At 35.4% G+C, this 15666-nt stretch overlaps 1 protein-coding gene and 1 long non-coding RNA gene across 5 annotated transcripts in view; both read left to right on the forward strand.

The window, feature by feature from the left end:
- Positions 1–15666, forward strand: part of LOC143248632 (serine/threonine-protein kinase ATR-like) — a 239498-nt gene that overhangs the window by 17407 nt on the left and 206425 nt on the right. The gene's annotated exons all lie outside the window — the stretch shown is intronic.
- On the forward strand, positions 485–15472 carry LOC143248633 (uncharacterized). Its single transcript, XR_013027118.1, has 3 exons — positions 485–544; positions 8183–8298; positions 15338–15472. It is a non-coding gene; the product is annotated as an uncharacterized LOC143248633 (long non-coding RNA).

Genomic DNA, 15666 nt, shown 5'->3' on the forward strand with positions numbered 1-15666 from the left:
GTGGTACCAGATGTTTATTTAACATGAGGAACTATGAAACAATTTGGTGATCAGTTATCTTAATGGTGACTCTTTAACATAGGTCCAACCATAACTGTATCTTTAGGTGCCATTTAGGTAGTCTCTTTCTTGATTGGTATCTGTAAATCATTGTGGAGCTGTAATTTCCCAACTAAAAAGGACAGTGGTTCAATGATGAACTTTCTAGAAAGGTTTATTTTTTATTATTTTACATTTAACTTTGAAAAAGTGAAAATTGCTTGATTCTGCAGAACACTTTAAGGCATTATAAACAAGGGAGAAAATACAAAAGATTAATAATTGGTGCAGCTATGTGTATTTTAATAGTCAATATAGTTTCAGTTAAAAGGTAATAAATGAAGTTCATTCTAAGAATGTGTATATTTTTGCCTGCTAATTGTTCCATGTTACCTGTACCTTAGTACAGTTTTGTAACTCCGTTTTTATTTATCAAATTTTAGCAGATTTCTTCTGATAACTGGGAGTTGCAGTTGGAAAAATTCTTCTTTCTGTTGAAGAAAAGGTATGAGAAACTTTTAATAACTAATATATAGTCATTTATATAACAAGTTTAATATGTAGTAACTTATGGATGACACTTTTTTGCCAAGTGCCCTTGTTTCTTAATTAGTAGTTGTAAAAATTACTAATTAAGAAAGTAAATTTTAAAGTTAGCTTATTTACAACAAACAAACATACTTATCTCACATAATAAGAACGTTTATGTTGATCTTTCCAGTGATGGATTAAAGGTTGTATGTGCATAGTGGCTAATAATCTTTGAGGGTCCTACAATGGGCCTACATTAAGACCATAAGCCCTAGGGCTGAGCCTCTTCTAGCCCCAACCTAAATGACCCATTGGATCTTTCAATTTAAATTATATTGTAGACTTTAAGAAAATGTTTATTGTGTTGCACTCTTGGTTTCACTCAGTGTCAAGCCTCTAACATATTTGTACCACACACTGCAAAAGTAATTGTTGAGCATTTTAGTCATCCTAAGTGGTGCTCAGCAATAACATATGGTAAATGTACATTTTTATTCTTTAAGTTATGTTACATTTTGAAATTTGAATGACAGTATGATTACTTTCTAACATTTAATGTAGAATATCCTGTTTGTGAAATAAAATTTGGCATCAACATTATCCATGTCTGTTCTTCTGTAATTTCAAAAGTAAATGTTGAGTTTTGTTTCTTTGTGCAACTTTTCAAACTGGAGACAGGCAAATGATTGAACAGAGACCACTATTTGCAATATATGATGTATGGTCAAAAAGTTCTAAGACTTCACTTTTATTGCACAGAACAATGTACATACATCAGTATTATATTATATCCCGTTCAAAGTAATCCCCTCCAGCTAATACACACTTGTCCTAATGTTCCTGCCATTTTCGAAAGCCTTCAACTTTTGTGTGACTATGTTCTGCTTTCACACAATTGTGGATGGTTGGAATGTCATAAAATCAGCTTCCTTTCAACTTAATTTTGATTTTTGGGAACAGAACAAAATCACGTGTGGCAAGATTGGGAGATTACAGGGTGTGTGGTATCACAGGAATGTTTCTTTCTGCCAAACGTTCTTGAACAGATACAGCACTATGTGAAGGTGCATTGTCGTGACAGAGAAACCAATAATCATTTTCCACAGCTCGCAGCAGTTTCTTCTAATTTCTTCCTTCAAGCAAATTAGGACCTTTTTATAAAATGCTTGGTTAACTGTCTGGCCATTAGGCAGGCATTCATGATGAACAATACCTTGAACATCAAAAAACACGATCAACATTGTCTTTACATTTGATCAAGACTGTCATGTTTTTTTGGAAGTGGTGATGATGGAGATTTCCACTGGGGTGACTGAAATTCCGTTTCAGGGTCATAACTGTGTACCCATGACTCAATAACCAGTGATAATGATGTTGATGAAATTTGGATCAATTTCTGGCCTTCTTTTCAGATCCTCACACACTTGTTGATGGTGAAACTTTTGGTCAACCATCAACAGCCTTGGAAAAAATTTTCGCAGACACTTGACACATGCAGAGTTTTTCATTTAAAATCACATGACATAATGCAGAGGAAATGTTCAGTTTGTCAGCAATTTCATGATGCAAAATTTGATGCAAACATGTTGCTTTTATTTTCTGTCCATTTATATTTCAACAGAAGCAAGAGATGCTTCTGTCTTTGAACACGGGTATAAGGTCTGGATAAGTGGTTTATCCGTGATGTAGATCACTATTTGTACTTTGTACACACCTCAGTAAAGCTTACTGCCTCTGTACTGGCACCTGTAACAGAAGAAATCTTTTTGATCAGAACTCATATATAAGATATATCAAGTTGTTTATGAGTTATGTTTGGAATATTATTGTGTGAGTAAACATTCAAATAATAAATAATATATATTAAAACAAGAACACTTGAGTTCATGTCCTTTTTAAGTCACACAGTTTGAAAAATTATGAGTTCTCTTACATAGTAAAAGTTGAGCTAAGATTGTCCATTTCATTGATTCCATAAACTGTAGTGGAAAACTATTTTGTAATTTTAAAAACAAATCGTCTTTTTTTGCTATTACTTATTAGTCAAGAAAATATAATATCAACAAAAGTATCATATTTTGTAATTGTTATTGTATGTATGTATATATATTATCTACACTGTATGAATATTCAAACTAAATCTACATCATGGGAAAAGAAAATGGCTCCCCTTAAAGAAATGTACATCTACTTATTGTAGTTGTTGTATATAGTTGAAATCTAGTCATTTATTTGAAAGGGATGAAAATAAGTATGTGTATCTGTATCATAGTAATAGTTCTTAGTTTAAATTTAGCTATTTATTTGAAACAGATTAAAATAGGTATGTGCATTTGTTTATCCTAGTTATGGCTTTTATTTTAAATCTATTCATTTATTTGGAACAGGTGACATAGAGATTTGCATCTGTTTACCTTGTTTGTTGTCAGGGTGTTTTAGTTTATTGTATATATAAATATATATATGTGTATATGGGCTGGATTCTTTGTAGTTGGTGTCTGGGACTTGGCAACAAATTTCAATAATAAACAAACAGCATACAGTTCTCTTGTTTCAGGTAATAATGTATTAAAACAATTAAAATGTATAAACAAATGTTTTTTTTCATTATTTGCTAGCACAGTTGTATCTAGAGCATTAAATACTTGTCTTCTTTTCATCAAAATCCACATAGCTTGGTCCAGTTACTTTAGAATCCAATTTACAAAACAAATTAATTCTTGTCTTCTATGTTGTTACAATATAGTTTGTGATAATTTCAAGTTAGAAATCACCAATATATGCTTTTTATGGCTAAACTCACAATCACACAGGCTAGATCTATCTGTTCAATCAAACTAACCCAAACTACATTTTTTGACACACATTTATAACCTCACAGAGGTCTTAAACATTCTTCACATTATGAGTTATTGTGATAAAATAATATTCAATCAAAACAATGAGAAAAATTTTGAAGTTTCAAGCAAAATAATGCAATAGTACAGCAAGTATAAATCACAGTCTGTGATTCATACACAGAAAAGTAATTATAAACTACTGCTACTAAAAATAACTAAATTGAACACTCTCTCTTATACTACTTAAGTAATAACACTTACATTAAACTTAAACACTTGTGTGGATATGACAATAAGCTTCTCTTTAAGAAACGTATTTACAATTATTTTTTGTACTATATACAAAGACTGTTTCCAGTTCATCCAAAAAATCTACTCATACAGTCTGCACCAACATTTGCAGTCCTCTTGTTGGATTCAGTGTGGGACCAGAAGTTCTTGGGGTACAATACCTAACTCATGATTATTGCACAGTCAGTTTTATACTTCTGGATCTTTGCAAGTGGTTGATGATTCATTTGGGTGATGAACTCCTTCCATACAGACTGTTCAAGAAGTTCCAAATGTCAGTATGGTGGCCAAACACTTCTTGAGTCACAGATCTCACTGCTCAGTGTCTTTCTGAACAGATCCTCGAGTTTCTTCAGATGGTTACATCATACACGATGTTGGTGTTTTTTTTTTGCAACATTTTTCTCATCAAGAAGTTGAATGCTGCTGCTGAATTGATTAATCCAGATGGCATCTTTCTTGAATTGGTGCCATTCATCAGGTGTCAAAGAGGCTGTCTTCTCTTTAAACTTTGCCAATACACTTTTCTGAGATTGACCTTAGTGAAGAACTTGGGCCCATTTATTTTCACTGCAATAGCATCTGGGTTGCCCATAGGTTTGGAGCCAAATTCTGTCATAAAGTTTATTTTCTGGAAATCTGTACAGATGGTTGTGAGACATTCATGGTCTTCATGATTACCACCAGTGAATAGTAAACTTAATTTAAAGGCCCAATTATTCCAGCTTCTAACATTACTTTAACTTTTAGCTTAATCAGGCTTTTATTATGTAGAACATTTGGTAGGGCTTCACTTTGACTGAGTTCTTGGTCATGGTCACAGTCTGTCTGGCTTTATCTGTCTGTGGAGACAGATGCACACTGCTACTTCTTTCTTCAATTTGTCATTAATTTCTTCATTGATGTTGACACTTTTGTACATGTCATCTACACCCAGTGGTCTCAGATTTTCATTTTTTTGTGTGTGTGAAAATTACTAACCTTCAGATGGGTTTGTTGTGTCTTTAAGGAACAGAAACCTTCTTTCTGAAATGTTAATCCTTGGACTTCTTATCATAGAAACATTTCTGTTTGACATCGGCTGCATACAAACTTGTTTGAGTGAGTTGACAAGTCGTCTACAGTTGGTTTCTTAGGTCGAACACATATTGGTATATGTGCATCACTTCTGACTCTTCTTCTTCTGTGAACAGTTTTCACAGTATCTGCATTGGACCTCATACTGCTCTTCCATGCAGTAACATGAATACTGAAAGTCTTATATTTACGTACGAGAATTATTAATAAGCAAATACTACTGCCTTGAGGTACTTGTCCTGGTCACGTGGTCTTTTCTCGAACATTTTCATCATGCTCTTTAGGACGTCATCAACTGTCTTGCAAAGAACTGCTTAGTGCTGATGAGTCTGCACACCTGTTGAATCAATTTTGAGGTAAACTAGGTCCCTCTGTCACTTGAGACTTCTTTTTAAAACCCTTCTCTGCAGAACACTTATAAGGAAGGTTTCTGCGAGTTTCTCTGTCTTTGGTAGTGCTATGGCTTCTGGGTAATGTGTTACATAGCTACTATCATCACATACATATTGCTCATGTCAGGTGTAAGTTGTCCAATCAAGTCCATGGCAACTGTGTTGGATAGCACTCCCATAAGAGACATTTCATCTCATGGCTCTATGGCTACATTCATTCTAGGTAGAGTCCCTTTATTTTGTATGCCATCTTCTTTATTCCTTGGTGTCATTTCACAAGTTACTTGTTGGCCATTACTTGAGTCTAGTGCTTTGTTGGTACATTGATCTGTTTAACTTCTGGTAGAAGTGCTTTGATAGATCTGATACAGCACTTTCTTCTGATTCTCTGTTCTGTATATCCTTTTTTTCCTCAGTTTTGTGCTCAGTTGTCTCTTAGACATTGTTTCAAAGTTTCATCATTGAAGGGTCTTTCTTCTGTGCTTTTTTCAATTCCCATAGACATACATACACAATGTCACTTTTTGAGATTTTCAGAGGGTTGATGTTTTGCTTTTATTTTTTGAATTCTTGTGGTGACTGCAGATACTTCATCAGTCTCCTTTCTGTCTAGTTCTTTCAAATTTCTGTTGTCAGGTATATTGCTGATTACCATGTCATAGATGGGTGCTTTCTTATGTGTTGTCTCAAGGTCTCCCACATAGTATGGAGTTTCCCCTTTATTGTTACTATAGGAAACTTTCTCACTGCCCCATCAGTCAGCACACATATATGTACTTTTGCCATTATCTGGTCATTTGATACTAGAGTAATTCTCATTACTGCTCCCAGTGTTTCATTTCACTGTCATGTTCTTGTTGCCAAACATAGTGTTCACCTACTGATAAGTTGTGATTGATCCGTTTGTTAATTTGAACTGACTGTCATTCAAGTACTGTTTAATCATGAATTATTTTATGTGATTTCTGGCAACAGTGACAATCATTCTTCTCTAGTATCTTACTAGCACCATCTTTGTAGGTAACTCTAACTGCTTGATTTGAGATTCTTGTTGGTTGCAAACTTGCAATCATATCACAATATGTCTCATTTTCTAACAAGTGTAGTATCTCCCATTTGTCTGACGACTTCTTGTCACCTGTGGTGGCATCCTGCTTGCAATCCCTCTTCTTGGCTTTGAATGGTTATGATTGGATTTGCTTGTTATGTTCTCCCCATGGGCTTCCACATTCTATTTTGCCAGCTTGATCATCTTTATCATGTCATTTGGTGCTCTTTCTGGTACAAAAAATAACATGTAAGTGGAGTACATGATAATGAATTATTCATCTGTTAGTAGGATTACCAGTCCTTCAAAACTATCTTCACACTTGGCCATGTAAATTCACCTTGTGAAATATTGCTGTAGACATGCCACAAACTGAAATATAGTTTCTCTAGTGTCAACTTTGCCTTTTCTAAATTCTAACAAAAACCATCCTATCTAATTTCATTGCATTTCAGCAAGGCAATTTTTAACATATTCTAGTCCATGGCATCTTCTGATATTACACCTACATACACTTGTAGTCCTTTTACTGTGAAAAGGATTGTCCCAGTTTTGACCTTGAGGGGTGAATCTTTCACTTCTCATTAGATCATTCATGTTGTCTCTTTCTATTCATCAAGTTTTGTCAGCCCATTGTTAATGATCCTTCAATTTGCTTGTTAAACTTAGTGACTTCAAGTTGTACTGTTATATTCTCTTTGTTTTTTTAGTCTCTCCTCTCTCTCAGTTTCCAGTTTTTCATTTCTTTTTTCAGCCTTTCTTTTCTTCTTCTCTTTTTTGTTGTTTGTTTCTCTCTTTATGTCTTGTTGTTGTGTAACAAACTCTCATATATCACCATCTTTAAGGCTAAGTTATTTGCCCTTCACCATCCACTTATCAAAGCCAGTTAAAATGGTGTATATGTGGCCTCTACAATATTTATTCTATTGCTTCAGCTGTGAATTTATAGGCCTATGCTTTACAGTAAGTGTCTGACTTGTTGGCATTTCAACAGTGAAGAAACAGCATAGAGTTCACTTTTTTTAAATAATAGTAAATTAAAACAAGTCAAACATATTCAAATGTTCATTACACTGTTGGCTATTACAGTTGTATCCAAATCTTTAAATTGTTGTCTCCTTTTCTTAAAGCTCGCACAATCTTGTTCATATTATATAATTTTTACTTTGTTGTTACAATACAGTCTGTGATAATTTCACTTCAGAAATAGCCAGAATACACTCTTTATGGCTAAACTCCCACTCAGACTGTCTAGATATATCTAAGTGACCAACTCAAAGTGCATTTTGGATGCATATTTGTTGTCTGAAAGAGGCCTCAGTTGCTATACACAATGGTTTTCATGGGATATTATGATGCAATAATTTGTGATAGTGTGAAAATCTTGGAAGGTTCTACTGACATGATTCAGCAATATACAACAAGTGCCAATTCACAACAATTTAATCAAAGTATGATACATGTCACAGCTACGTAACAAACCTGTGGTAAACCATCTCCACAAAAAATAAGTGAATTTAACACCAAAGATGTATTCAAACTGTTTAAATCTACCTGTTCATTGAGAGCATATGAAAATAAGTTCATACCATGAATGTGATGTTATGTAGAAGATCTTGTAACATAAATTTTCAATTAATTTTGATTTTGCCATTGGTTATAATCATACACAACATTATAGCAAAGTTCTTGAGAAAAACTTAGTTTCTTTCCTGAGTTTTAAAGTATAATCATGGTATAAATAAACTTTTGTATCTCCATAAGAAAATAAATGCTTTAATTAGCAAAGATGTATTTCCAACATTCAAGTGCAATACATATTTTTTTTATATGTTAGTAATGTAAATGTATTTGAAGAAGTGAAGAGGCATGTCACTTAAAGATTATTCATGTCTCTAGGAAATATTCAAAATGCTTTTGATTGATGTGGTAAATTTTGTTCCACCATTGACTATCTCACATAGGAAAATGAGAAAATATTGGAACACCTGAAAATTGTAAGAACTCAGCAGATGGGACCTTTATCAGCAGCCTCCATGGAAAATGGTGCATACCAGCGTGGATGCAGTCACGTTCTCAGGTAATTATATTAAATCTCCATTTATATAAAAGTATAAATCACCATACATGTTATCATGTTCTTCAGTAATTTGTTATATCTACTTACAAGGGAATAGTTAATACCAGTGTGGATTCCACCATGGTTTCAAGTGATTGCAATTAATTTTATTTCTATTTACAAGATAAATTGTGTGTACCAGGGTAGATATAATGTTCTCACGTAACTGTTTTTATCAAATTATAAGAAAAGTGATGCATTTCATGCTTACAGAATTAAGAAATAAGAGTTTAAATGAAAGTAACTAACAAAGGATTAATAATCATATTGACAAAAGTCTTAAAGTAATGGGGACAAAATAAACTGAAGAAGCAAAAATATAAAAGTTCTGAGGTTACATGGAGAATGGTGCATATCATTGTGTATAACTTTGAACTAATTGTTTTAATGTCTAATTACATGGATAATGGTACATATCATTGTGGATATCTTTGAAGTAATTGTTTTAATGTCTAATTACATGGATAATGATACAATATCATTGTGGATATCTTTGAAGTAGTTTTTTAATGTCTAATTACATGGAGAATCGCACATATCATTGTGGATATCTTTGAAGTAATTGTTTTAATGTCTAATTACATGGATAATGGTACATATCATTGTGGGTATTTTTAAAGTAATTGTTTTAATGTCTAATTGCATGGATAATGGTACATATCATTGTGGATATTTTTGAAGTAATTGTTTTAATGTCTAATTACATGGAGAACGGTACAAATCATTGTGGATATCTTTGAAGTAATTGTTTTAATGTCTAATTACAAGGAGAAAGGCACATATCATTGTGGATATCTTTGAAGTAATTGTTTTAATGTCTAATTACAAGGAGAAAGGCACATATCATTGTGGATATCTTTCAAGTTATTGTTTTAGTGTTTGATTGCATGGAGAATGGTACATATCATTGTGGATATCTTTGAAGTAATTGTTTTAATGTCTAATTACAAGGAGAAAGGCACATCATTGTGGATATCTTTGAAGTAATTGTTTTAATGTGTAATTACAAGGAGAAAGGCACATATCATTGTGGATATCTTGAAGTAATTGTTTTCATGTGTAGTTACATGATGAATAATATTTACCATTGTGGATTTCTTCAGGTAGTTGTTCCCCTCATTCTGGATTCCTGTGATTTGTGAGGGGACCTCCCAGGGGAGGTTCTGTTCTTTTAGTTTACCTCTTTTGGGATCTAAAGATCCACCAACATGTGTGTTGTGCATGGTGACCCATGAAGAGGCGGAGAAGATCCTGATGGTTGAGGGGTCCAACCTTAACATACCACTGTGGCCTTGAATTCCTGTAGATGGGCAATCCCTGGGTTGCTCCCCTTGGGTCAGTTGGCTGGTTTACTTGGCCTAGGGTTAACCAAGTACCAGTGTTGGATGTTCTCAGCAGGTGTTGTGGACATTGTACCTGATGCTGGTGTTTGGGTATAGTGCTCATGAAACCCTGGTGTTGCTCCAGTGTTCTTGTTTGGCATTGTAATGCATCCACTCATAGGGCTTTATGGTGGGTGGGGACAGTGGACACCGAAAATTCTTTTTTTATTATGGACCATCCAAATAAAAGTTAACCAAAATAGTGAAAACAGTTTATGAGTAAACAATCACATTTTGAAGATTCTGAGCAGCAATCTTTAACATTTGTAACTTCTGTACCTTCTTTTATTATACTACATTTTCTTTCAGACAAACCTTTAGGGCAAATGTCTCCCTTTTTCATTCAGAAGGGACCAGAAGGTCTCACTGGCTCTCCAAAGTTGGTCAGAAGGATTCGCTCTTGTGACATATTGGTAGAAATATCCACATCTCGAGCACAGTGAATTCCTCTTACATTCCAAGGCAATATACCTATTGAGGTTATGCCTCATTCAACTTTGAATTCATAACAAGAAGTTTTTGTTGATAAAAGGAGTTGAAGAACATCCTGAGTCAGAGATTCCCACTGGTTTCTCCCACCACAAGGAGTTTCTTCAGTAAGGTGTATCTCCACTCCCAAAGATGGAATTTGGATGCCGATCAATGTCCTCATTTTAACATTTACATCACAGCATCCACCTGCTACCAACAAGGCAGGTTATTTTAACTGCAAGGTACGGCCATACATTCCAAACCCTCTCGGATAGTTCCAGTGTCAGCCATTTGATCACTGGAGACATCATGTCTTGGTTCCTTTACATGTGCTCGTTGCAGTGGCAAGGATTATGGTGTCTATGAGTATGAAACAGACCCTTGTTGCATCACTTGCAATGGTTCTCACCCATCTTACTTTTATTCTTGCCCTAAATGGTTGGAAGGAATAAAAGGTACAGTGTTTAAAGACGATTCAAAATATTACTTGCCCTGAGGCTTGAAAATTGCTATCTACCACTTTATGTTGGACTTATGCTGATGCACTTCATTCCACTACTACAGTGGGAGTACAGACAGATCTCTCTGTACCTCCAAAAGAATCATTCTCAAAACAAACAGAAAGTCTTCTGACATCCATGGTTAAAAAAGTTAATGAATCAATGTCAACACCCATCTTTGTCTCTAACATTAATTTCAGCAAACCCCAATATCTGCTTCCTTTGGTTTTGGTTACACTTTCTTCTCCTTTCCCAAGGTGCAAAATGATCATTTGTTTGCACCCTAAGTCACTGGAATCCTCTTCTAACAACAAAGACTTGCCCAATCAACCCAGGGTAGGATCCATTGAGGTTGGTAAACCTCCCTCGAATAAAGACAATAAAGAAATAAAACATGGTCTGCACCCAATTTGCCTACACGTAAATAAAAGTAGCCACCTTGATACAATGGAACTGTTGAAGTTTACATTCTAATCTGGGTGACATCAAAACACTTATTTCTTTCTACCATCCTGTATGTCTTTCCTTACAGGAAATCTTTCTGAAACTTGCTGATACAATCACCTTTCAGCAGTTTTCTTTGTACAGAAATGACAGGCTGTGTGATGGACAAGTGCATGGAGGGGTAGCACTGTTGGTTGATCAGCATGTGCTTACCCTGTCTTTGTTACTCAACACACCCTTGGAGGCTGTAGCCATTTGTGTTTCTTTGTGTCGTACCATCACTGTTTGTTCTCTCTACCTGTTGACTAGAGAGACCTATGATCAATCAGACCTTGATGCTCTCATTAAACAGTTGCCATCTCCATTTTAATGCTGGGGGCTTTAATGGAAATCGTCCCTCTGAGGAAGTGCTGATATTGATGGGAGGGTCACTCCATAGAGTGTATGCTCTCAGATCACAACTTTTCTCTCTTCAATAGTGGTTCTTATACTTATTTTCATGCATCTAGTCAGTTCTTTACTGCTTTTGATCTCTCCATTTACTCCCCTTCACTATTCTCCCACTTTTCGTGGAGGGTTGACAATAACCCATGCAGCAGTGATAATTTTTCTACAATTTTGAGAGAGACTGGCTGTGGTCAATGCCACCCAACCCATGTGCACCAATGGAAAAAGGATCAAGCAAACTTGCTCTCTTTCACTGTTCTTACAGAACTTGATCCTGCCATCATCTGTATGCCATCAATAGACGACTGTGTGACAGCAATAACTGACTGTATTGTACAGAAAGCTGCTCAAAGTATTCCTGAAGCCTTGACATGTTTTCCACAATATCATCATCTGTGGTGGAATCTTGCCTGCCACATGGCACAGAAGACTCAAAAATGGACGTGGGATACTTTTCATAGGTATCCCACATTCTCAATCGCATCGCTTCCAACAGGCCCGTGCACATGCTTGGTGGGTAATATGTCAAAGCCAGAAGGACTCTTGGATTAAGTTCACAATCAACATATCACCAGTTGGGCAGAGTGATCACTTCTTTCCTTTGAGCTGATTGTCTCTGTGACTATAATCGTCCCCTTACACTGGCTCTTCATCAGTCTGTCAGTACATTCGGTTGGACCTGATGATGTGCTCTATGAAATGCTGTGCTATCTCTCTCCTGCTTCTCTTGCTGTTTTTCTGATTGTTTTCAACCAGATGTGGCAGTAGAATGTTTTCCTGATGCCTGGCACTGACCTATATTCCTATCTTTCTCTAAGCCTGGGAAGGATCCGAAGATTCCTTCAAACTACCATCCAATTGCTTTGATGAAATGTCTCTGTAACACCTTAGAGAGGATAGTTAAAGCTCGTCTTGTTTGGTTCCTTGAAGACAATAACCTCCTTTCGCCCACCCAGTGTGTGTTCTAACGACAGTGCTCCACCATGGACCACTTGATTCGACCTGAAACATTAATCAGAGAAGCTTTTCTCAAATGACAAAATCTTGTATCAATATTCTTTGATATTGAGAAGGCTTGTGACACAACATGGAGGTATGGCATTTCGCTAGACCTCCATATATATGGGTTACTTAGCCATTTACCCATGTTTATTAAAAAATTTTTAATGGACAGGTGATTCCAAGTTCATGTGGGTTCAACACATTCCAGTTTTTATCTACAGGAACTTGGAGTTCTTCAGGGCTGTGTTTTGAGTGACACATTTTTCAGTATAAAGATTAATGCCATCACTGAACTACTCCCTCTTACTGTTGCATACGGTCTCTTTGTCAATGACTTTCACATTTCATGTCAATCATCAAACATGCAGTATATTGAGCGACAGCTACAAACTGCCCTCAATTGTTTTCTGAAGTGAATCACTGCAAACAGTTTTAATTCTCTCTCTCTAAAACTGTTTGTATGCACTTTGCCACCAATGGGGTATTCACCCTGATCCTGAACTCAATATTGGTGAAGTTGTGCTTACTGTGGTCCCTGAAACAAAGTTCTTTGGGCTTATCTTTGACTGTAAGCTAAGCTTCATACCACACATCAAACAGCTACAGGTCAAATGTACAAGAGCACTGAACATCCTCCATGTCCACTCTTTCACATCTTGGGAAGTGGATCAATGTTCTTTGCTAAAGATATATCAGGCTATTACTTGTTCAAAACTGGAGTATGGATCACTGGTCTATGGCTCTGCCAGCACCTTGGCCTTCAAGATCATCATCAGGGACTTCAGCTCTGCACCAGGGCTTTCAGCACTTCCCTGTTCATAGCTTATACGTAGAATCTCATGAACCTTCTTTGCACCTCTGCCGTTTGCAACTGTCTTTACTGTATTCTTCAAAACTTCAGTCCTTACCATAACATTCCACCTGGGATTATGTTTTCCTTCCTCAGTGGGCCATGCTTTTGTAAAACAGACAGTCAGCCATTGCTCCTTTTGGCCTTTGTATCCAAGTACAGTTGGATGAATTGGGTCTATCCTTGGATAACATTTGCTGTATCCACTGGTCAGCTCATCCTACCATGGCTTATTACAGTCCCAAGATGTAACCTTTCTTTAAGTCATCTGAGAAAAGCAGACACTCCTGATTGGAAATACTGTATGTTATTTGCAGAACATCTTTCAAACCACCCTTCCATTCCAGATGGTTCAAAATCAGGTGACTCTGTGGGCTCAGCCATGGTTTGGTGGTTGTGCACAGAATCCTCTCTACAGTTTCTGTGTTCACTGCTGAACTGTATGTCATTTCTCTTGTCCTGTATCACACAGAAGCTAAGCAGTACTCAAATTGTACTATTTATACTGACTCGCTTAGTTCTCTACTGGTCCTTGAATTGTTTCATCTTAGTTCTTACTGATATTCAAAATCGACTAGCCCATTTCTCTTTAACATCTACTTCTGTCCAGTGTTTCTAGATACTGGGCCACATTGGTATTTGCAGGAACGAGCTTGGTGACACTGCAGATAAATCTGTCTGCTCTGGCTCTATCACTGCTGTTTCTGTTCCATACGTGGACTATGGTCCTGTATTCAAGGCTGAGCTTCATGCCAGTTAGCAGTCGACTTGGAGTGAGCAACGTGAAAACAAGCTTTTCTAAATAAAACATGCTATTGGACTTTGGCTATCTTGCTTTCTTAAGGACCAAAATTGGAAAGAGGAAAATGTCCTAACTAGACTACACATTGGTCACAGTTTTTTAATTCATCGTTTTCTTTTATCTGGGACTGATGAACCAATGTATTGTCTGTTTCATTAAGCCACATTTTACTGTTTCGGTGTCATTACGACTTAATTATGGCACCATTTTAAACATGTTTTGTCCCAAGGTTTATTTGTTAGACATTGTTATTGGCAATGGTGACATTGTCCACCTTTGAAATGTTTTTAGTTGTTTAAAGTCTATTAATCTTTTTAATGCTATTTAAGTTGTTTTTTTTTTTACTTTATATATTTGACATTTTTTTGATGTGATTCACTTTTAAGAATCAAAGTACATCTAGTTCGATCTAAAATTAGAAAATGGCCATAACATCCAATAACTTGAAACCAGGAATGGAAACACCAACTTCAGGTGACTGATGCTACTTTTTAACTACCTGTTGGTCATTCTGGCAAGTTATGATAATTATAATTATGCTGTAAAAAGTCCTTCACAACTTGTATTACTGTAGTTTTTTTTTCTTACTGCTGTAGACTAGATGTAAAAGTTGGATTTAATGCTATTTGTGTTTTTAATTCAAAAATGTAACTTTGTTTTGCTTTATTTTAATTTCCTTTAATGAATTTTAATAATTTTACTTTACTTTTAACTTTTAACCAGATGTTTGGTGCACATAGCCTGGTTGCTAGAACACCAAATCAACCAGCCATCCATGTAATTGTTTCCATGTCTAGTTGCATGGAAATGTTACATTATATTTGGGGGTATCATCATATCATCAGATATTATTCTTTTATCTTAGTAACAGTGAATTAGAAGTATGTTTTTTTATTATGCTGCTTTCAGCTGTGTTTTCTTTTTCATGCTAAAAAATGTTTAAATGGTTTAGAAAGATATTTAACATGATTCTCTATCTCAGTTGTGTTTTTCTTTTGTTAGTTTACTTTTTTATATATATATATACTAGTTTTTCTGTATTCGTCAGACACTGAAATGTAGTTTAAGATTTTAGGGAGTATGTGTTTGTTTTTTCTTCCAGACTACACATGTTGACAGATATGGAGAAAGCAGTCTAAGTTTTTACAGGTCTCTGCCCTTCATTTCAAGGAAGCTACTCCTCAGTCAGTAGATTGAACTCCACTCTTAGAAGAGTGGAGAGGAAGAAGAAAATTGGTTCAAGTATGTGTTTCAGGTTTTACTTTTATTACAAATAGAATATATAAAAACTGCAGTCTCAAAAGCTAGGAATGATTTTTTTATCTAATGATATTGATAATTTAACTTATAGTTTGTATACATTACTGATTATTTCTTTAAAGCTTTAAAGATACCAAATGAGATGTGAAGAGAAAAATAGAAAGCACTTAT

This window comes from Tachypleus tridentatus, chromosome 4 (genome assembly GCF_004210375.1).
Source record: "Tachypleus tridentatus isolate NWPU-2018 chromosome 4, ASM421037v1, whole genome shotgun sequence".
Classification (NCBI taxonomy): domain Eukaryota; kingdom Metazoa; phylum Arthropoda; class Merostomata; order Xiphosura; family Limulidae; genus Tachypleus; species Tachypleus tridentatus.